Source organism: Callithrix jacchus, chromosome 1 (genome assembly GCF_049354715.1).
Source record: "Callithrix jacchus isolate 240 chromosome 1, calJac240_pri, whole genome shotgun sequence".
Lineage (NCBI taxonomy): Eukaryota > Metazoa > Chordata > Mammalia > Primates > Cebidae > Callithrix > Callithrix jacchus.
Genome location: NC_133502.1, coordinates 81,119,744 through 81,143,649, shown reverse-complemented (window position 1 = coordinate 81,143,649; position 23,906 = coordinate 81,119,744). Strand labels below are relative to the sequence as shown.

Genomic DNA, 23,906 nt, shown 5'->3' with positions numbered 1-23,906 from the left:
TTTCAAGGACCTGTCTCCTTGGCCTCTGTAACTGTTGTGGGAATTGATGGCAAGTCCTTCAGGCCTCTCAAAACTCCCCAAGTCTGGTGTCAATTAGGCCTGCACTCCTTTCCACATTCTTTCTTAATCATCCCCACTTGTCTAGTTCCCCTGTTAGGCTGAGATATCTGAGCAAAATCGTCTGCCTCCTTAACTGTTCTTGGGCCACAGCCACACCTCATTGCCGCCCTCCTCCCTGAACCCATACCTCCCTCAATAGCCTCCTTTATGTCCCCCTACCTTAACCCTAGGCTGTGGGACACCACCTCCCCATCAGTTGCTACAAGTCACTCACTCCTCATCATCCCCTTAAAACCTAACCCTTCTTACCCTGCCCAGCACCAGTAGCCCATCCCACAACAGGCTTTAAAAGGTGTAAATCATGTTATCCCATCTGTTGCAACTTGACCTTTTTTTTTTTTGAGACGGAGTTTCGCTCTTGTTACCCAGGCTGGAGTGCAATGGCGCCATCTCGGCTCACCGCAACCTCCGCCTCCTGGGTTCAGGCAATTCTCCTGCCTCAGCCTCCTGAGCAGCTGGGATTACAGGTATGCACCACCATGCCCAGCTAATTTTTTGTATTTTTAGTAGGGACGGGGTTTCACCATGTTAACCAGGATGGTCTCGATCTCTTGACCTCGTGATCCACCCGCCTCGGCCTCCCAAAGTGCTGGGATTACAGGCTTGAGCCACCATGCCCGGCCGCAACTTGACCTTTTAATTCATCCTCCTGCTTCTTCAGCAACTATACTCAAAAGGGTATCATGTATCCCCTTCCAATGCCCAAATTTCTTCCCTATTCTGGCTGTCCAAAAAACCAGACAAACTCTCCAGACTAGTCCAAGGCCTCTGCCTCCTCAGTCAGATCACACCTCTCATCCACCTGGTTGTACCAAACTCCATACCCTCCTGCCTTCCATAACCCCTTCCACAACTCACTCCTCTGTTCTTCACCTCAAAGATGCTTTTCTTAAGGCCCAAATTTCTTCCACATCTGTTATAATCTTTCACCAGCATACATGTGCTCTCCCTGCCAACCATATCCAGTTAATTTCCCAAACCCCAGCCCCATCCACAAAACAGCTTCTGTCCTTCCTAGGCATTGTAGGATACTTTTGCCTCTGGATACCAGGGTTTTGCCACCATAAGCAAGCCACTTTATAAACCTGTAAAAGGAAACTTGGCTAACCCTATAAACCAAAAATTCTTCCCCCATTCTTCCTGTAAAACCAACTCTTATTTCATCACCCTTCAGTAATACCCTTTTCAGCCTTAGCCCGCCTGCACCCAGGTGAATAAACAGCCATGTTGCTCACACAAAGGCTGTTTGGCGGGTTTCTTCATTCAAAGTGCTCATTTTAACAAAAACTTCAAATTTGCTTTCTGGTCTTACTTCAAAATTATTTGCATAATTTTTTTGTAGCCTAACCAGTTTGTTCATTATATTCTAAGTACAAGTCTCTATAAAAGCTTTTAAATTATGTTTATCAGTAGGATTCAATCAATCTAAAATCTCCTCTTTTCTGTCAATCCAAAGTCTGCCCTTCTGGCCTGGCATGATGGCTTACACTTGTAATCCCAGTACCTTGGGAGGCCAAGGCTGTTGGATCACTTGCGCCCAGGAGTTCAAGACCAGCCTGGGCAATAAAGCAAGACCTAGTCTCTACAAAAAATTAGGAGGGCCTGCTGGCCTACACCTGTTGACCCAGCTATGCAGGAAGCTGAGTGGGGAGGATCTCTTGAGCACAAGAGGTCAAGGCAGCAGTGAGCAGTGATCGCACCACTGTCCAGCCTAGGCAACAGAGCAAATTGTAAAAAAAAAAAATTTGGTCAGGCATGGTGGCTTATGCCTGTAATCCTAGCACTTTGAGAGGTGAAGGGTGGAGAATTGCTTGAGCCCAGGAGTTCAAGAACAACCTGGGCAAAGCAGTGAACCCACCCCCCCAGTCTCTTAAAATAATTTTTTTTAAAAAAAAATTCTATGCTTCTCTTAGAATCCAGCTCAAATCCTACCTCAGCTGAAATTCTTTCCTTCAGCCTGAAATGCTATCATGTCTGTTGTTACCTTAAACTGTTAAACAGTTGTATTTTTATTTAATTATGTTATTTTTAGTTTTTATTTTTACTTTTTTTTGAGATGGAGTCTTGCTCTCTTGCCTAGGCCGGAGTGCAGTGGTGCAATCTTGGCTCACTGCAACCTCCACCTCCTGGGGTCAAGCTATTCTCCTACCTCAGCCTCCTGAGTAGCTGGGATTACAGGCGCGAACCACCATGCTCAGCTAATTTTTATATTTTTAGTAGAGACAGGGTTTCACCATGCTTGCCAGGCAGGTCTTGAACTCCCGACCTCGTAATCTGCCTGCCTCAGCCTCCCAAAGTGCTAGGATTACAGGTGTGAGCCATGGCCCTGGCCTAAGCTGTGTCTTTATAGCATGAAAGAATAGTTACAATTTATTAAGCTCTTGAGACTTAGGAATTCTCAAAAAAAATTGATTAAGCTCAGGAACCTTATATCCATATCTCATTTAATTCTCACAACAGCCGGAAATATTAAACTGTGGTGTGCATGTTTTGTAAAACAGTGGTGATGCTGGAGTTTGATGTCAAGACTTGTTCTCAACCATTTATGTACCCATCTTCTTTGGGAGTCTATATTGGAGTCACTTGTCCTTCCTGCCTCCACCCTACATGCCCTTATAGTGGTGCTGTTATTTTTTCTGTTTGTCCCACGTCCCTTCATTGCCATCCATTTTCCCTGGGATACTGAACTTTCTCTTTAATATCTTTTTTTTGAGACAGAGTCTTGCTCTGTTGCCCAGGCTGGTGCGCAATGGTGCAATCTTGGCTCACTGTAACCTCTGCTTCTTGGGTTCAAGCCATTTTCTTGCTTCAGCCTCCCAAGTAGCTGGGACTACAGCCATGGAACACCACGCCTGGCTAATTTCTGTATTTTTAGTAGAGACGAGTTTCACCATATTGGCCAGGCTTGTCTCAAACTCCTGACCTCGAGTGATCCACCCGCCTTGGCCTTCCAAAGTGCTGGGATTATAGGCCTGAGCCACCACGCCCAGCCTTTAGTATCTTTTTATTTTTTTTAAGAGTCTTGCTCTGTCACTCACTGCAGCCTTGACTTCACTGGCTCAAGGGATCCTCTAGCTTTAGCTTCTCGAGTAGCTGGGACCACAGATATGACCTACCATGCCACACTAATTTTTAGAAAATTTTTGTAGAGAGGGGTTTTTGCCATGTTGCCCAAGCTGGTCTAAACCGGCCTCAAGCAATTCTGCTACTGCCTTGGCCTCCTAAAGAGCTGGGATTACAGGTGTGAGCCATGCATGCAGCCTGCCTTTGGTATCTTTAAATCCTTCCTGACTTAGTAAGTAGTCCAGTGCACCGTGATGTTTCACAATGACCAAATCACATAATAACGCATTTCTCAGACTTGTCCTCCTCATTAAGTGGCTCTTGGCTGTACATTAAAATGACTCTTGAAAAGTCCCAGCTTGTAATCCCAGCACTTTGGGAGGCTGAGGCGGGTGGATCACAAGGTCTAGAGATTGAGACCATCCTGGTCAACATGGTGAAACCCCGTCTCTACTAAGAATGCAAAAAATTAGCTGGGCATGGTGGCGTGCGCCTGTAATCCCAGCTATGTGGGAGGCTGAGGCAGGAGAATTGCCTGAACCCAGGAGGTGCAGGTTGCGGTGAGCCGAGATGGCGCCATTGCACTCCAGCCTGGGTAACAAGAGCAAAACTCCGTCTCAAAAAAAAAAAAAAAAAAAGTCCCAGCTAAGGCTGGGCACAGTGGCTCACACCTGTAATCCCAGCACTTTGGGAGGCCAAGGTGGTAGGTTACAAGGTCAGGAGATCAAGACCATCCTGGCCAACATGGCGAGACCCTGTTTCTACTAAAAATACAAAAAAATAGCCGGGCATGGTGGCCTGCACCTGTAGTCCCAGCTACTCAGGAGGCTGAGGCAGGAGAATCACTTGAACCCAGGAGGTGGAGGTTGCAGTGAGCTGAGATTGTGCCATTGCACTCCAACCTGGGCAATGAGAATGAAACTCCATCTCAAAAAATAAAATATAACTCCTCCTGAGGGTGTCTTCTGCGTCTGCTGGAATTCTCATCGTCTTCACTTTCTTACCTTTTGCTTTCTCCTAGTTCTGATTTAGTGAAGCCAGCACCCCAGCACTTCACTGAAAGGTCACCAGTCTCCATCTGTTCCATACAATGTCGAATTCTCAGTTCTTTTTTTTTTTTTGAAGACGGGGTTTCACCATGTTGGTCAGGCTGGTCTTGAACTCCCAACCTCAGGTGATCCGCCCACCTTGGCCTCCAGTGCTTGGATTACAGGTGTGAGCCACCACGCCCGGCCCTTTCCTTACTTTTAATCTGCTGGCAGCTTTCAATGCTCTCCTCTTGTGGCACTTCCTTTACCAGGTTTCCCAGTGGTTGTCCTTGTACCTTCTACTCCTGACCTCATCACGGTGCCGTTTCCCAGTGTTCAAGTCACAAACTGCTCTGTCGCTACTCTCTTCCCATTCATCTCATCCACCTCCACACTGACAACTCCCCAGTCTATGTTTCTAGTTCCAACCTATCCCCAGAGTTTCAGAATCTTACATTTAGCTGCCTACTTGACGTGGCAAAACTAATAGACCTTATTCCTTCCCTAACCCTACATACTATCATCGGAGTCAAAGGCATCACTATTTGCCCAGCTGTTCAGCTCGAAAGCCTTGGAGCTTTCTTTGAGTTCTCACTTCTCAATTCCCAAAATCCAATCCCTCAGCAATTCCTGTGGATTCTTCTTTAAAATACATCCAGGATTTAGGCTGGTTTGGTGGCTTACACCTGTAATCCCAGCACTTTGGGATGCCAAGGCAAGAGAATTACTTGAGCCCAGGAGTTCGAGACTGCAGTGAGCTATGATCATACCGCTGCCCTCCAGCCTGGGTGATAGAGCAAGAACCCTGTCTCTAAAAAAATTTAAAAATTAAAAAATGGTTTGGCACTTCTCCGAGCAGACGTCCCGAGCAGAGCCAGCCAGCATGACCGAGGGCCGCGTCCCCTTCTCGCTCCTGCGGAGTCCCAGCTGAGATCCCTTCTGCGACTGGTACCCGCACAGCCGTCTCTTCGACGAGGCCTTTGGGATGCCCCGGCTGCTGGAGGAGTGGTCGCAGTGGTTCGGCACCAGCAGCTGGCCGGGCTACGTGCGCCCCATGCCCCCCGCCGCGGTCGAGGGTCCCGCGGTGGCCGCGCCTTCCTACAGCCGCGCGCTCAGCCGGCAGCTCAGCAGCTGGGGCTCAGAGATCCGGCTCACGGCGGACCGCTGGCGCGTGTCCCTGGAAGTCAACCACTTCGCCCCCTAGGAGCTGACGGTCAAGACCAAGGATGGCGTGGTGGAGATCACCGGCAAGTACAAGGAGCGGCAGGATGAGCACGGATTCATCTCCCGCTGCTTCACCCAGAAATACATGCTGCCCCCTGGTGTGGACCCCACCCAGGTCTCCTCCTCCCTGTCCCCTGAAGGCACACTGACCGTGGAGGCCCCCATGCCCAAACCAGCCACACAGTCAAACGAGATCACCATCCCCGTCACCTTCGAGTCGCCAGCCCAGCTTGGGGGCCCAGAAGCTGCGAGATCCGACCAGTCTGCAGCCAAGTAAAAGCCTTAGCCCGGATGCCCACCCGTGCCGCTGCCACTGGCCATGCCCCCCACCCCCCGCCGCCCCCTGTGTGTTCTTTTGATACGTTTATCTGTTTTTCTCAAATAAAGTTTGAAGCAACCCAAACAAAAATTAAAAATTGAAACATACATCCCGGATCTCAACAACTTTCCCCATCCACTGCTGCCACCTAAATCCAGGCAAGCAATAGCTTTTCTGACTGTTCTTATTGCTTAAGCTCTTCCCCCGTCCAGTCTATTTTCCATACCCCTGCATACCAGTAACTTAAAATGTGAATTACAGGGCTGGCAGAGTGGCTCATGCTTGTAATTTCAGCAGTTTGGGAGGCCAAGGTGGGCAGATCACTTGAGATTCGGAGTTTAAGACCAGCCTGACCAATATGGTGAAATGATGTCTCTACTAAAATACAAAAATTAGCTAGGTGTGGTGGCAGTTGCCTCTAGTCCCAACTACTTAGGAGGCTGAGGCATGATAATAGCTTGAACCTGGGAGGCAAAGGGTGCAGTGAGCTGAGATCACACCATTGCACTCCAGCCTTGGCTACAAACCAAAACTCTGTCTCAAAAAAAAAAAAAAAAAGATTCAACTGAAAACTGAAACTGGGTAATTTATAAACAAAGAAGGTTTAATTGACTCACTGTTCCACCTAGCTGGGAGGCCTCAGGAAACTTACAATCATGGCAGAAGGGGAAACAGGCATGTCTTACATGGCAGCAGGAGAGACAGTGTGTAAGAGTGCAGGAAATACTACCATTTATAAAACCATCAGATATAGTGAGAATTCACTCACTATTACGAGAACAGCATGGGGGAAACTGCCCCATGATCCAATCACCTCCCACCAGGTCTCTCCCTCAACACATGGGGATTACAATTCAAGATGAGATTTTGTGGGGACACAAAGCCTGACCATATCATTTTCCATTTCACCTACTAGAAGGCAAGCTTTGTGGGAGCAAGGACATGTAGGCACCCAGTAAATATTTATTGGTTAGATTAATGAGTGAGTATCACTTTCTTTTCTGTCTCCACACACCGCAAGTGCTTGGTATGTGTTTGCCCAGTGGAGACCCCTGGAATCTGGCTTTGATTCTGAAAGGAGGGCGGGTCACCTTGCCTTGAGGGTGGAAGGTGTGTAAACTCAGTGAGATTCCCCAAGGGCTCTGCATACCCCTCTTGAGGTGTTGTGGGGTTGAGGCTTCAGGGGCTGGTCAGCAAGTCTTACTATGGAGGCCACAGCCATTTCTTGGCCTAACCCCACATTTTTGTCCTTTACTGCAGTCCTACATACATCCCAGCGTCCTCTACTGGCCCAGCTGTTGGGAGGCAGACCCAAGGAAGCTTCGCTGTGCAGAACTCATGGCAAGGAGAGGTCTAAGGTAGCTGTCACAGAGGCAAGGGGACCAAGTGCACAACCAAGACCACACAGCCAGCCCATGTGGTTCCAATGCACTGATCTGAACCTTCCTGACCTTGGACCTGCTGCCTCGCCTTAACCTAGAAATACTCCCTCAGAATGAACAGATTGGGCCTTCCATCCTCCAACCCAGCTTCAGATATTCTGGAAATCCCTGCTGTCAGGAGCAACTTCTGAACTGAGAGTTAAAATTGTTTCAAGATTTGTTTGTATCCAAGGAGAGTGACCTGTGGGTTCTGGCACCATACAAGATGACCCTCCAGGTGACCCCTCCTCTGGTGGTCTTGGCTCTCAGGCACATACAGCAATGCAGCCGAGTTGTAATGGGGAGACAGGAAAGATTGCTTTTTTCCATGGTGACTGTAGTTGCTCATTCAGTCACATGTCATTAAAAATATATTGAGCTTTCTGGGTGTGGTGGCTCACACCTGTAATCCAAGCACTTTGGAGGACAAGGCGGGCAGATCACCTGAGGTCGGGAGTTCAAGACCAGCCTGACCAACATGGTGAAACCCCGTCTTAAAAAAAATTAAAAATTAAAAACATTTTTTTTGAGACAGAGTTTCGCTGTTGTTACCCAGACTGGAGTGCAATGGCACAATCTTGGCTTACCGCAACCTCCACCTTCTGGGTTCAAGCAATTCTGCCTCAGCCTCCCAAGTAGCTGGGACTACAGGAGTGCACCACCATGCCCAGCTAATTTTTGTGTTTTTAGTAGATACAGGGTTTCACCTTGTTGACCAGGATAGTCTAGATCTCTTGACCTCGTGATCCACCAGCCTTGGCCTCCCAAAGTGCTGGGATTATAGGCATGAGCCACCGCGCCCGACCTAAAAATTAAAAATTTTTAAAAAAAAGAAAAAGAAAAAATATATTGAGCTCTTGGCTGGGTGCAGTGGCTCACACCTGTAATCCGAGCACCTTGGGAGGCCAAGGTGGTTAGATCACCTGAGGTCAGGAGTTTGAGACCAGCCCGGCTGACATGGCGAAACGCTGTCTCTGCTAAAAATACAAAAAATTAGCTGAGGGTGGTGGCTGGAGCCTGTAATCCCAGCTACTCAGAGGCTGAGGCAGGAGAATCGCTTGAACCTGGGAGGCTGAGGTGATGCCACTGTACTCTAACCTGGGCAACAAGAGCAAAACTTCATCTCAAAAAAAAATATATATATCACCTCCCTGGCTCTGGTGATCCTCCCGCCTCAGCTTCCCAAGTAGCTGGGACTATGGGAGTCTAACAGCATGCCCTGCTAATTTTTGTATTTTTTGTAGATACCAGGTTTCACCATGTTTCCCAGGTTGGAGAGTAAATCTTAAAAGTTTTCACCATACACACAAAAAATAACTATGTAAGGTGGTGGATATGTTAATTAGTTTGATCATGGTAATCATTTTACAATGTATACATATATCTAACATGTTGAATACTGTAAATATGTATACATTTTGTCAAGTATGCTTCAATAAAGCTAGAAAAATGCATTGACTATGTGTGGTGGGATAAAATTTTTTGAGACGTAACAATACTCCTTTCTTTGTGTAGGTTATCACCTTCTCCTCAATTCATCCTCCTTATCCCCATCACTAACTCTATTCAAGGTGCTGCCTTTTACTTTTCCCTTATTTGATTTATTTTTTTGAGATAGAGTCTCACTCTGTTGCCCAGGCTGGAGTGCAGTGGCATGATCTCAGCCTACTGCAACCTCTGCCTCTGGGGTTCAAGCAATTCTTCTGCCTCAGCCTCCCAAATAGCTGGGATTACAGGTGAGTACAACCATACCTGGCTAATTTTTGTATTTTTAGTAGAGATGGGGTTTCACTATGTTGGCCAGGCTCATCTTGAACTCCTGAGTTGAGGCTGAGACAGGAGAATTGCTTGAGTCAGGGAGGCAAAGGTTGCAGTGAGCCAAGATTGCACCCTTGCACTCCAGCCAGGGTGACAGAGGAAGACTCTGTCTCAAAAAGAGTCAAAAAACAAAACTGGCCAGGCGCTGTGGTTCACGCCTATAATCCCAGCACTTTGGGAGGCCGAGGCGGGTGGATCACAAGGTCAAGAGATCGAGACCATCCTGGTCAACAAGGTGAAACCCCGTCTCTACTAAAAATACAAAAATTAGCTGGGCATGGTGGCGCATGCCTGTAATTTCAACTACTCAGGAGGCTGAGGCAGGGGAATTGCTTGAACTCAGGAGGCGGAGGTTGCGGTGAGCCGAAATCGCACCATTGCACTCCAGCCTGGGTAACAACAGTGAAACTCCGTCTCAAAAAAACAAAACAAAACAAAACAAAATTTAGCTGGGTGTGGTGGTGGGCACCTGTAATCCCAGCTACCTGGGGGAAGGCAGTTGCTGAGGCAGGAGAATTGCTTGAACCCAGGAGGCAGAGGTTGCAGTGAGCCGAGATCCCACCGTTATGCTCCAACCAGAACAACAGAGCAAAAACTCCACCTCAAAAAGAAAGAAAGAGAAAGAAAGAAAGAAGGAAGGAAGGAAGGAAGGAAGGAAGGAAGGAAGGAAGGAAGGAAGGAAGGAAAGAAAGAAAGAAGGCAAAAAGCGATGGCGCAGCACGGTGCTGCGCAGCTCCGGCTCGCCTTTCCCCCTTGCTGGGCGAGAGGTGTCTACGGGGCACCCGCTGCCGCCGCCGCTACCACCACCGTCACCGCCACCAGGTGCTGTCTCTATGGCGAGGAGGAGGAGGAGGAGGAGCGCGAGCTCAGCGACACAAGTACATAAATAAAGAATATAATATTTTATGAAACAAATCTTCAATCAAGTATAACATTTTGATGCTTGGTATCTAGACTCCTTTGTGCCCTCACTATGCCAGCAGCAACTGTAGATCATAGCCAAAGAATTTGTGAAGTTTGGGCTTGCAACTTGGATGAAGAGATGAAGAAAATTCGTCAAGTTATCCGAAAATATAATTACGTTGCTATGGACACCCAATTTCCGGGTGTGGTTGCAAGACCCATTGGAGAATTCAGAAGCAATGCTGACTATCAGTACCAACTACTGCGGTGTAATGTAGACTTGTTAAAGATAATTCAGCTAGGATTGACATTTATGAATGAGCAAGGAGAATACCCTCCAGGAACTTCAACATCGCAGTTTAATTTTAAATTTAATTTTACAGAGGACATGTAGGCCCAGGACTCTATAGAGCTACTAACAACACCTGGTATCCTATAAAAAACATGAGGAAGAAGGAATTGAGACCCAGGACTTCGCAGAACTTCCCGTGACTTCAGGAGTGGTCCTCTGTGAAGGGGTCAGACGGTTGTCATTTCATAGCGGTTACGACTTTGGCTATTTAATCAAAATCCTGACCAACTCTAACTTGCCTGAAGAAGAACTTGACTTCTTTGAGATCCTTTGATTGTTTTTTCCTGTCATTTATGATGTGAAGTACCTCATGAAGAGCTGAAAAACTCTCAAAGGTGGATTACAGGAGGTGGCAGAACAGTTAGACCTGGAACGGATAGGACCACATCAGGCAGGATCTGATGCATTGCTCACAGGAATGGCCTTTTTCAAAATGAGAGAAATGTTCTTTGAAGATCATAATGATGATGCCAAATATTGTGGTCATTTGTACGGCCTTGGTTCTGGTTCATCCTATGAACAGAATGGCACAGGGAATGCATATGAGGAGGAAGCCAACAAGCAGTCATGACATGAAATAGTCCTTTTATTTTTATTTTGAGCTACACACATGCTTGTATATAGGTTTTATCTCTGGTTGAATCCCTTGAACAATAGACAGTACCTTTCCCCTGCCCCTTTCATGGCCCAGTTTATTGTCTACCTTTCAGTACTAAGTATGACCTTTCCTATCTCAGATCTTTATTTAAAAAATGCATTCAGTTTAAATTTGGCCTTAATATACTTGTTAGCAAGCGTGTGTGACAGAGAGTGGGGAAAGCTACATCACTGAATATTCTGATAAACTTTACCTACTTGAGTTGGGTTTATTTTTCCTTTTTCCTAAATTAACTAGCACTGACTATAATTTATTTCCCTGTTTCATGTCTCTCCCTTCCATTCTGCAGGAGTTTTAGCTATTTGAGATTGTGGACCATCAATTTTGCACTTCAGAGAGTGATTCTGACTCAACTTGCCAGCAGCCACACCTGGCTGCCAATGGCAGCTCGCCTCGTCCGTGACCAGTCCCTTCATAACCAATGAGACTACCTCCGCTTTGTTTCCCCCGCAGCCAATCAACTACCTCCACCCCCTACAACCCCACGTTCTAAGAAGAGAAGAGCGACTTCTCTGGCCCCTTTCCTGGACCATAGAACCTCGCCCAGGAGCTGACTAAATTGGCTGTTATTTTAAAAAAAAATTTTTTGTTTTTTCTTGATCTTAGCTGGAAAAATGACCATCTGCCAACTTTACACAGTATTTACTTGGTTTTGACCCACAGACTGTAGCACATTCATTGTGCTGTCAGGTCAGCAAAACTAAAAAAAAAAAAAAAAAAAAGATTAACTACTGAGGAGCTTAGTAACTGCTGTTTCTGTACATAGTGTTTAATCTTCCAAGCACATCTCGTGTCTGTCAGTTTCTAATTGGCATGTGTAGGCTGCTCTGTGACTGAAGAATTTTCAAACCAGCTTTACATCCTTCAGGAAGAATCCCTTGTGATTGGATGTTTAGTATCTGCCAGGAAATTGGTACTCAGGATGTTGAAGTTACAGTTATTTTATGATAGCACACTTCCCTCGATCTGCTTATTTTTATTCCGTCACTGTTTACCCTTATTTTTTTTTTATTTTGTAGCCATACTTATGATACTATTGATTTGTTGGTTACACAAATCAATTTTATTAAACTCCAAAGATAACAAGTCTTTAAGTACATTTTGTACCAAATTAAATTAGAAAACAAAAATCATGCTTGCTACAGAAGTAAATAATGGAGAGATTTGGTACAAAACAACAAAAAACAACAACACAATATATATTCTCATATCTATCTATCTATCTATCTATCTATCTATCTATATAGCTGATAAAATTACCTGAGGAGTGTAATGTTATTTTTTTGTGTATATCTTTGCAATCTATTTTATATATATTGACAAAAGAGACTGTGAAATATGTAGTCATGCAGAATATGTGACCAGACCAGAGCATGTGTAGCAAGACTTTTCAGTAATCATTACCTCTACCTTGAAATGATGGACTACAAGTTATAATGTGTGTTACCTACACTTACGATCAGTAATATTAGCAAATCTCCAAATGTTACATTGGTTTGTCTCCCTTGTACATTCTTTATTCATGATATTACAGTGCTGTAACTGGGTGGTCCTTTTTAAACAAAACATTATTTGCAAAACAGAGGGTATTATTTGTTTTTAAAGCTTTTGTAAATAAAGGCTTCAAAAATGTTTTCTTATAAAAAAAAAAGAAAGAAGAAAGTAAAAGAAAAACAAAGGAAAAGTAAGGCCGGGGGTGGAAGCTCACACCTGTTAATCTCAGCACTTTCGGAGGCTGAGACTGGCAGATCACTTTGAGGTCAGGAGTTTGAGATCAGCCTGACCAACAAGACGACACCCTGTCTCTACTAAAAATACAAAAATTAGTGGGATGTGGTGGTACACCTGTGATTCCAGCTACAAGGGAGGCTGAGGCATGAGAATTGCTTGAACCCAGGAAGTGGAGGTTGCAGTGAGCCAAGAAAAGACCAAGGAGAAATAATGGAAATAGAGACCTTGGTAGTACATGGAGGGACAAGCCTTGCTTTCTGGACAGTGTCCCCAGGAACAAAGCTGAAGCTTGGTGATTTCTTTACCCCAAGGAAGAACAGCCTGATTCCCACACTCTTAGATGTGGCACAGATCTCATGAGGCTTGAGAAAAAAAAACAAAACAAAAACACATAAATAAATAAATAAATGTGGCACAGAGGGGAAGAGAGAGAGATTCTGGGCTGGAGAGGTCCTACTGTCAGTATGAGAGAAATAGCAGGAACCACTGGCCTGGGCTAATGCCCAAAGGCCAGATGCACACCTCCAACATCTTTATACTAGAAAAGCCAGGCTGGGTGTGGTGGCTCATGCCTGTAATCCAAGCACTTTGGAGGCCAAGGCAGGCGGATCACCTGAGGTCGGTAGTTCAAAACCAGCCGGACCAACATGGTGAAACCCCATATTTATTTAAAAAAAAAAAAATAGAAAAGCCTGCAGAGCTTAGGTTTAATGTTGTCGGGGAGAACTATGGGGTGGACTCCAGAAAGCAGAGATTAAGTTTCTGCTCCTTGGGCAGAAGGGGAATTCCAGCTCAAACTGAAGCTGGGTTTTTTTGGTTGTCTTTTTTTTCTTTATTATTATTTTTTTCTTAACACCACCAGCCACTGAAGCTGGGTTTTTACCCATACAAGCCACATTTCACAAAGAAAGTTTATTGCGCTTTGGCAATAAACTGTCAGTCACACAGACACAGTCTCTGGCCTCTAGGGTTAAGAGTCTTGTTTGGAGGCTGAGAGCGGTGGCTCACACCTGTAATCCCAGCACTTTGGGAGGCTGAGGTGGGCGGATCATGAGGTGAAGAGATTGAGATCATCCTGGCTAACACGGTGAAACCCCATCTCTACTAAAAATACAAAAATTAAAGTCTTGGTGCGATGGCTCATGCCTGCAATCCCAGCACTTTGGGAGGCCAAGGAGGGCGGATCACAAGGTCAGGAGTTTGAGCCCCGCCTGGCCAATATGGTGAAACCCTGTCTCTACTAAAAATACAAAAAAATTGGCCAGATGTGGTGGTGCCTGCCTGTAATCCCAGCTACTTGGGAGGCTGAGGCAAAAGAATCATTTGAATCTGGGAGGTGGAGGCTGCAGTGAGGCAAGATCATGCCATGGCACCCCAGCCTGGGTGACAGAGCAAGACTCCATCTCAAAAAAAAAAATCTTGTTTGGGGGACCAATGTTGAACTAACTGGCCATGCACCATGCACCTTGCTGCTAAGTGGACCACTGGAGGGTGTATGTGAAGCTGTAGGATCACAGAGGTGAAGTATGCACTCTCCTAAGACCTACATCTCAGGCTTTGCAGATTCAGAAGATGCTGATTTTGGGGTGCTCACAGCAGTCATGACACTCCTAGAGCTTGTCAATTAAGTCACATGAGAATGACAGACCTTTCGGGGCTGGCTGCTGTCAACTCCCAGAAGGCTGCTTGCTGTAGAGAGCGCAGAGCAGGGCAAGGTGCAGGGATGTTGTCTCATCCTTCCCCTCAGGCCCTGAAAGGGCTCAGACCTGGGGAATTGTCCTTGTGGCACCCTGATGCTCAATCTCTCCTCCAGTAACAAGTCCTTTACCAAAGGGACTGAACCCACAGTGCTCCTTTCTTAAAGTTGATCCTTTTTTCCTCTGGGCTTCATGCAGTTCCCTTTCCTTCTCCACTTTTGTTACTAGCAATTTGCAGTTTCCTGGATTCTCACTTTATAGTTTCCTGCATTCTCTGATAACTGTGTTACTGGAAAGGGGTCCTGATGCAGACCCCAAGAGAGGATTCTTGGATCTCACGCAAGAAAGAATTCAGGGAGAGTCGACAGAGTAAGTGAAAGTGAGTTTATTAGGAAAGTAAAGGAATGAAAGAATGCCTACTCCACAGACAGAGCAGCCCTGAGGGTGGCTGGTTGCCCATTTTAATGGTTATTTCTTGATTATATGCTAAACAAGGGATATATTAATTCATTCCTCCTTTTTTAGACCATATGTGGTAACTTCCTGACATTGCAATGACATTTCTGACAGTTGGCACAGCAAAGTGTCATGGTGCTGGTAGGATTGTACCAGTCAGGACACCCAGAGTTCACTCTTATCACCATCTTGGTTTTGGTGGGTTTTAGCCCGCTTCTTGACTGCAACTTGTTTTATCAGCAAGGTCTTTAAGATCTGTGTCTTCCATTGACCTATCTCATTCTGTGACTTAGAAGGCCTTAACCTTCTGGGAATGCAACCCAGTAGGTTTCAGCTTTATTTAACCCAGCTCTATTCAAGATGGAGTTGCTCTAGTTCAAACGCCCTGACAATTATGCCTTCTTAGTTACGTGCTTTCTATTCTCTTGGTTAAGGTTTGTTCGTTTGTTTTTGAGACAGGTTCTCACTCTGTTGCGCAGGCTAAAGTGCAGTGGCGTGCTGTTGACTCACTGCAAGCTCCGCCTCCCGGGTTCAAGTTGTTCTCATGCCTCAGCCTCCGACTAGCTGGAATTACAGGCACCTACCCCCATGCCTGGCTAATTTTTGCAGTTTTAGTAGAGACAAGATTTCATCATGTTTGCTAGGCTGTTCTCAAACTCCTGGCCTCATGTGATCCACTTGCTTCGGGCTCTCAAAGTGCTGGTATTACAGGCATGAGCCACCCTGCCCTGCCTTGGTTAAGGTTTGAAGGTGTCACAGGGTAAACTCCAGAACTGGGATTCAGCCTGGGAGGTCCCGTGGCCTCTTGGCTTCACAAGAAGGAATTCACAGTCTGGCCAACATGGTGAAATATTGCCTTTACAAAAATATAAAAATTAGCTGGTGTGGTGGCACATGCCTGTAATCCCAGCTACTCTGGAGGCTGAGGCAGGAGAATCACTTGAACACAGGAGATGGGGTTACAATGAGCCAAGCTCACACCACTGCACTCCGGCCTGGGTGACAGAGTGAGACTATTTTTTAAAAAAATAAATAAATAGCCAGACACAATGGCTCACGACTGTAATCCCAGGCCGAGGCAGGTGGATCACGAGGTCAGGAGTTCAGGACCAGCCTGACCAACATGGTGAAACCCCGTTTCTACCAAAAATTCAAAAATTAGCCTGGCGAGGTGGCATGCCTATAATCTCAGCTACTCAAGAGAATTGCTTGAACCCGGAAGTACAGTGAGCCAAGATCACACCACTACACTTCCAGCCTGGGTGACAGAGTGAGACTCCATCTAAAAAATAAATAAACAAATAAATAAATAAAATAAATAAATAAATAACAAATAGGCTGGGTACAGTGCCTCACACCTGTAATCCTAGCACTTTGGGTGGTTGAGGTGGGCAAATCATCTGAGGTCAGGAGTTCGAGAGCAGCCTAACATGGTGAAACCCCATCTCTACTACAAACACAAAACTTAAGCAGGGGTGGTGGCATGAACCTATAATCCCAGCTATCTGGGGTGGTGGCACTGAGGCAGGAGAATCGCTTGAACCCAGGAGATGGAGGTTGCAGTAAGCCGAGATCATGCCACTGCACTCCAGCCTGGGCAATAGAGGAGACTCTGTCTCAACGACAACAACAACAACAACAAATAAATTGCAAAAATTTGTTGGGCGTGGTAGTGCACACCTGTAATCCCAGGTACTCAGGAGGCTGAAGCAGGAGAATAGCTTGAACCCTGGAGGTGGAGGTTGCAATGAGACAAGATTGTGCCGCTGCACTACACCCTGGGTGACAGAGTGAGACTCTGTCTCCAAGAAGAAAAAAAAGCCATCCTGGCTGAGTGCAGTGGCTGACACCTACTGACACCTATAATACCAAAATTTTGGGAGGCCAAGATGGGAGGATCACTTGAGCTCAGGAGTTTGAGAACAGCCTGAGCAGCCTAGCAAGACCCCTGTGTCTACGAAAACAAAAATTTTTAAAAATTAGCCAGGCGTGGACCAGGCGCGGTGGCTCATGCCTATAATCCCAGCACTTTGGGAGGCTGAGGCAGGTGGATCACAAGGTTAGGAGTTCAAGACCAGCTTGGCCAACATGGTAAAAACCCCATCTCTACTTTAAAAAAAAAATACAAAAATTACCTGGGTATGGTGGTGTGCACCTGTAATCCCAGCTGCTGGGAAGGCTGAGGCAGGAGAATTGCTTGAACCCGGGAGGCGGAGGTTGCAGTGAGCCAAGATTGCGCTCCTGTACTCTAGCCTGGGTGACAGAGGAAGACTCAGTTTCAAAAAAAAAAAATTAGCCAGGTGTGTTGGTGCAGGTGACTGTAGTCCCAGCTACAGGTGGGAGGCTGAGGTGGGAGGATAGCTTGAGTGCAGGAGGTCGAGACTGTAATGAATTGTGATCCTGCCACTGCACTCCAGACTGGGTGACTCAAAAAAGAAAGGAAAACAAAGAAGTAATCATGCCTGCTGAAAAAACTAAAAAGTGCATATAGGCCTTTCTTTTTTAAAATAATTCTGTTGTGAAAAGGTAATAACAAGTTTAGCATAGAGTTCAAAAGGTATGAAGACAAACTGCTGAAAAAGAGGTATCTTCCTTTCTTTTCTCTAGCCAACCAGTTGCCCTAGCCAGGGGCAATCTCAGCTACCAGGTTGTTTAATGTGTGCGTCCTTCAAGAAGTATTCATCTTATACATTTACAGACATGCATGTTTGTTTTCTCTTCACATAAATTGTAAAATACTATACATACTATTCTGTGATTTGATTTTCCCCTCCTCCATTTAATGAGAATCCCTAATACTTACATATACTTAGCATATGCCAGGCACTGGTCTAAGCAGTAACTTATTAGTAACCCTTTGGGGTAGATTATATTTCAGGAAACTCAGGCTAGGATTTTAGCCCAGGCACACCAGCACCAGATGCCTTTTTTTTTTTTTTCTTTGAGACAGAGTCTCATTCTATCACCCAGGCTGGAATGCAATGGTGTGGTCTTGGCTGACTACAACCTCTGCTTCCCAGGATCAAGCAATTTTCCTGCCTCAGACTCCTGAGTAGCTGGGACTACAGGTGTCCACCACCACGACTGGATAATTTTTGTAGTTTAAGCAGAGATGGGTTTTTACCATGTTGGACAGGCTGGTCTCTAACTCCTTACCTCGTGATCCACCCATTTTGGCCTCCCAAAGTGCTGGGATCACAGGAGTGAGCCACTGCGCCCAGCCTATCAGATGCCACTGTTAATTAGTATAGAAGGCCCTCATTTTCCACATCAGCTGCTTATACTTCCTTTGATTGGATGCACCACAGTTTAGTTAAAACTAGTCCCTTATTGGTGGACATTTTAATTGTTTTTATTTTATCCTGTACAAAAGGTAATGCTATAATAAATATTCTTGTAATTTATCATTATGTACATGGACAAGTATATTTGTACAAGAAATAATTGTAGGGGGGAGGACTCAACATGGCGCTGTGAGAACAACCCAGGATTGAAGCTCTCGTTGAATCCGCAAAGAGGTGAGTCGGAGCTGCATTTCCAGACTGATATTTGTTGCCCGCAGAACGGGGAAATTCCCAAGTATAAAAAAGACGCGGGACGCCAGGCAGTACCTCTGCCTGGCGAAGCCGGCAGCTGAGGAGGCGGCGACCGGCCCTACCCAGCGCTCCCCACAGGGCGTGCCTTTCCAGGTACCCTGATGAACCGGCAACTGGAGACGTGAGAGGGCTGGACTTGAGACTGAATGAGACTTGGAGAGTGGGCCAGCCCAGGGGATTGCAGGGACAGAGCGTTTGGGGTAGCCCAGTGGGACGGAAAAAATCGCAATTCCAAACGATCCCCGTGCAGACGGTCTGACATGCTCTGTGGGGGAGGGGCGTCCACCATTACCGAGGCAACCCACCCCAACTGAGATACACGCCCACTGCTGACGCAGCCAGCCATTGCAGAGGCAACCGGTCCCTACTGAGATACACGCCCACTGCTGATGCATCCTGCCGTTGCCGAGGCAACCCACTACAAAAGAGAGACTCCGCCGCAGGGCGTAGCCCCGTAGCCCGTGGCGGAGACCGCAGCAGAAGAGCAGAGCCTGCAGCAACAGGGCGAACCACAAAACAGCAAGGCGGAGCCTCGGCAGGCAAACAGTGACTAGACTGCCTCCTAGCTGGGCAGGACACTGCAACGGACATCCAAAAATAAAGCCCGAACCCCCCAACACAGAGCATTGAGAAAAAAAGGGTTTTTTAAATGAGCTCTGTTGCAGCAGAATCAAACATAGCACCCTAACAGCCCTGAATGAACAACAGAGCTCACAGCTCAGCAATTGAGCTCCTATAAAGTACAGACTGTCTCCCCAAGCAGCTCCCTGACCCCTCTATATCCGAAAGACTGACATTTGGCAGGCATCATCCTGGGACAAAGATAGCAGAAAAAGAAACTGGTAGCATCCCTCACTGTGCCAGAGCTGCTATAGGTGCACCCCAGACAAGCAGGGCCTGAAGTGGACCTCAGCAGTCATACAGCGAAGGGGCTAGACTGGTAGAAGGAAAACCAAGTAACAGAAATACTTCATCATCAACAATCTGGGTGTCCACTGAGAGACCCAATCGAAAAGTCAGCAACTATGCAGACGACAAGCGGATAAATCCACAAAGATGGGAAGAAACCAGCGAGAAAAAAAAGGAAAACACCCGAAACCAGAACACCTCGCCTCCTAGAAAGGACCAAAACTCCTCACCAGCAAGGGAACAATGCTGGACGGAGAATGACTGTGACAAAATGATGGAATTAGACTTCAGAAGGTGGATAATGAGAAACTTTTGTGAGCTAAAAGATCATGTATTAAATCAATGCAAAGAAACTAAGGAACTTGAAAAAAGATATGAAAAAAGATTTGAGGAAATGATAACAAGAATGCATAACTTAAAGAGGAATATGAATGAATTAAAGGAGCTGAAAAACACAATACGAGAACCTTGTGAAGCATGCACAAGTTTCAATAGCCGAATTGACCAAGCAGAAGAAACAATATCTGAAGTCGAAGACCAACTCAATGAAATAAAATGAGAAACCAAGATTAGAGAAAAAAAGCGCAAAAAGGAATGAACAAAGTCTCCAAGAAATGTGGGACTATGTGAATAGACCTAACCTACATTTGATAGGTGTACCAGAAGGGGACGAAGAGAATGAATCCAAGCTGGAAAATACTCTTCAGGACATCATCCAAGAAAACTTCCCCCACCTAGCAAGACAGGCCAACACTCAAATGCAGGAAATACAGAGAACACCACAAAGATATTCTGCAAGAGAGCAACCCCAAGGCACATAATCGTCAGATTCAACAGGGTTGAAATAAAGGAGAATATACTAAGGGCAGCCAGAGAGAAAGGTCGGGTCACCCACAAAGGGAAGCCCATGAGACACACAGCAGAACTCTTGGCAGAAACACTACAAGCCAGAAGAGAGTGGGGGCCAATATTCAACATTCTTAAAGAAAAGAACTTTCAACCCAGAATTTCATATCCAGCCAAACTGAGCTTCAGAAGTGAAGGAAAAATAAAATCCTTTGCGAACAAGCCAGTACTCAGAGATTTTGTCACCACCAGGCCTGCTTTACAAGAGCTCCTGAAAGAGGCACTACACATAGAAAATAACAACCAGTACCAGCCATTCCAAAATCACACTAAATGCTAAAGAGCATCAACATAATGAAGAATCTACAACAACTAACGGGCAAAACAGCCACTTAGCATCAAAATGGCAGTATCAAATTCACACATAACAATATTAACCCTAAATGTAAATGGACTAAATGCACCAATCAAAAGACACAGACTGGCAAATTGGATAAAAATCCAAAACCCGTCAGTGTGCTGTATCCAGGAAACCCATCTCACATGCAAGGATACACAAAGGCTCAAAATAAAGGGATGGAGGAAGATTTACCGAGCAAATGGAGAGCAAAAAAAAGCAGGAGTTGCAATTCTCATCTCTGATAAAATAGACTTTAAAGCAACAAAGATCAAAAGAGACAAAGAAGGCCATTACATAATGGTAAAAGGATCAGTACAACAAGAAGAGCTAATGATCCTGAACATATATGGACCCAATGCAGGAGCACCCAGATACATAAGGCAAATTCTTAATGACTTACAAAGAGACTTAGACTCCCACACAATAATAGTGGGAGACTTTAACACTCCACTGTCAATATTAGACAGATCAACCAGACAGAAAATCAACAAGGATATCCAAGGCTTGAACTCAGACCTGGAGCAAGCAAACCTGATAGACATTTACAGAACTCACCACCCCAAATCCACAGAATACACATTCTTCTCAGCACCACATCACACCTACTCTAAAATTGACCACATAATTGGAAGTAAAGCACTGCTCAACAAATGCAAAACAACTGAAATCATAACAAACAGCCTCTCAGACCATAGTGCAATCAAGTTAGAACTCAGAATTCAGAAACCAACCCAGAACTGCACAGCTTCATGGAAACTGAACAACTGGCTCTTGAATGTTGACTGGGTAAACAATGAAATGAAGACAGAAATAAAGAAGTTCTTTGAAACCAATGAGAACGAAGACACAACATGCCAGAACCTCTGGGAAACATTTAAAACAGTCTCTAGAGGAAAGTATATAGCAATAAGTGCCCATATGAGGAGAATGGAGAGATCCAAAATTGACACCCTATCGTCAAAATTGAATGAGCTAGAGGAGCAAGATCAAAAAAACTCAAAACCCAGCAGAAGACAAGAAATAACTAAGATCAGAGCTGAACTGAAGGAGATTGAGACACAAAAACCCTTCAAAAAATCAATAAATCTAAGAGCTGGTTTTTTGAAAAGATCCACGAAATAGACAGACCACTAGCCAGATTGATTAAAAATAAAAGAGAGAACAACCAAATAGATGCAATAAAAAATGATAAAGGGGAAATCACCACAGACTCCACAGAAATTCAAACCATCATCAGAGAATATTACAAACAACTCTATGCGCATAAACTAGTAAACCTGGAAGAAATGGATAAATTCCTGGATTCCTGTGTCCTCCCAAGCCTATACCAAGAGGAAGCTGAAACTATGAATAGACCAATAACAAGGTCAGAAGTCGAGGCAGCAATTAAGAGCCTACCACTCAAAAAAAGCCCAGGTCCAGATGGATTCACAGCCGAATTCTACCAGACACACAAAGAGGAGCTGGTACCATTCCTTCTAAAACTATTTCAAACAATCCAAAAAGAGGGAAGCCTTCCCAAATCATTTTACGAGACCAACATCATTCTGATACCAAAACCCGGCAGAGACCCAAGAAGAAAAGAAAACTTCAGGCCAATATCCATGATGAACATAGATGCAAAAATCTTCAATGAAATATTGGCAAGCTGACTGCAACAGCAAATCAAAAAACTTATTCATCATGATCAAGAAGGATTCATCCCAGGGATGCAAGGCTGGTTCAACATACGCAAGTCTATAAATGTAATTCACCACATAAACAGAACCAAAAACAAAAACCACATGATTATCTCAATTGATGCAGAGAAGGCATTTGACAAAATTCAACAGCCCTTTATGCTAAAAACCCTCAATAAACTCGGTATCGATGGTACGTATCTCAAAGTAATAAAAGCTATTTATGACAAACCAACAGCCAATATCATACTGAATGGGCAAAAACTGGAAACATTCCCTTTGAAATCTGGCAGTAGACAAGGATGCCCTCTTTCACCACTCCTATTTAATATAGTGCTGAAAGTTCTAGCCAGAGCAATCAGGCAAGAAAAAGAAATAAAGGGTATTCAAATAGGAAAGGTGGAAGCCAAATTGTCTCTATTTTCAGACGACATGATAGTATACCTAGAAGACCCCATCGCCTCAGCCCAAAAACTTCTGAAACTGATAAGCAACTTCAGCAAAGTCTCAGGATATAAAATCAATGTGCAAAAATCACAAGCATTCGTCTACACCAATAACAGACTTAAAGAAAGCCAAATCAAGAACGAACTGCCATTCACAGTTGCTACAAAAAGAATAAAATACCTTGGAATACAACTCACAAGGAACGTAAAGGACCTATTCAAGGAGAACTACAAACCACTGCTCAACGAAATCAGAGAGGACACAAACAGATGGAGAAACATTCCATGTTCATGGTTAGGAAGAATTAATATCGTGAAAATGGCTATACTGCCCAAAGTAATTTACAGAATCAACGCTATCCCCATCAAGCTACCATTGACTTTCTTCACAGAACTGGAAAAAACCACCATGAACTTCATATGGAACCAAAAGAGAGCCCGCATAGCCAAGTCAATTCTAAGCAAAAAGAACACAGCGGGGGGCATCACACTACCGGATTTCAAACTATACTACAAGGCTACAGTAATCAAAACAGCATGGTACTGGTACCAAAACAGAGATATAGACCAATGGAATAAAACAGAGACACCGGAGGCAACACAACATATCTACAACTATACAATCTTTGATAAACCTGACAAAAACAAGCAATGGGGAAAGGATTCCCTGTTTAACAAATGGTGTTGGGAAAACTGGCTAGCCATGTGCAGAAAGCAGAAACTGGACCCCTTCCCGACACCTTACACTAAAATTAACTCCAGATGGATTAAAGACTTAAACATAAGACCTGGTACCATAAAAACCCTAGAAGGAAATCTAGGCAAAACTATCCAGGACATAGGAGTAGGCAAGGACTTCATGAACAAAACACCAAAAGTATTGGCAACAAAAGCCAAAATAGACAAATGGGACCTAATCAAACTCCACAGCTTCTGCACAGCAAAAGAAAGAGTCACTAGAGTGAATGGGCAACCAACAGAATGGGAAAAAATTTTTGCAGTTTACCCATCTGACAAAGGGCTGATATCCAGAATTTACAAAGAACTCAAACAGATTTACAGGAAAAAAACAAACAAGCCCATTCAAAAGTGGGCAAAGGATATGAACAGACACTTTACGAAAGAAGACATATATGAGGCCAACAATCATACGAAAAAATGCTCATCGTCACTGGTCATCGGAGAGATGCAAATCAAAACCACACTGAGATACCATCTCACGCCAGTTAGAATGGCGATC

At 45.0% G+C, this 23,906-nt stretch overlaps 2 pseudogenes; both read left to right on the top strand.

Annotated features, from left to right (window-relative positions):
- Window positions 1-5,053: 5,053 nt before the first annotated feature.
- LOC100408948 (heat shock protein beta-1 pseudogene) lies at window positions 5,054-5,762 on the top strand (annotated as a pseudogene).
- A 3,960-nt stretch (window positions 5,763-9,722) lies between these two features.
- Window positions 9,723-10,966, top strand: LOC100409305 (CCR4-NOT transcription complex subunit 7 pseudogene; annotated as a pseudogene).
- Window positions 10,967-23,906: the final 12,940 nt, after the last annotated feature.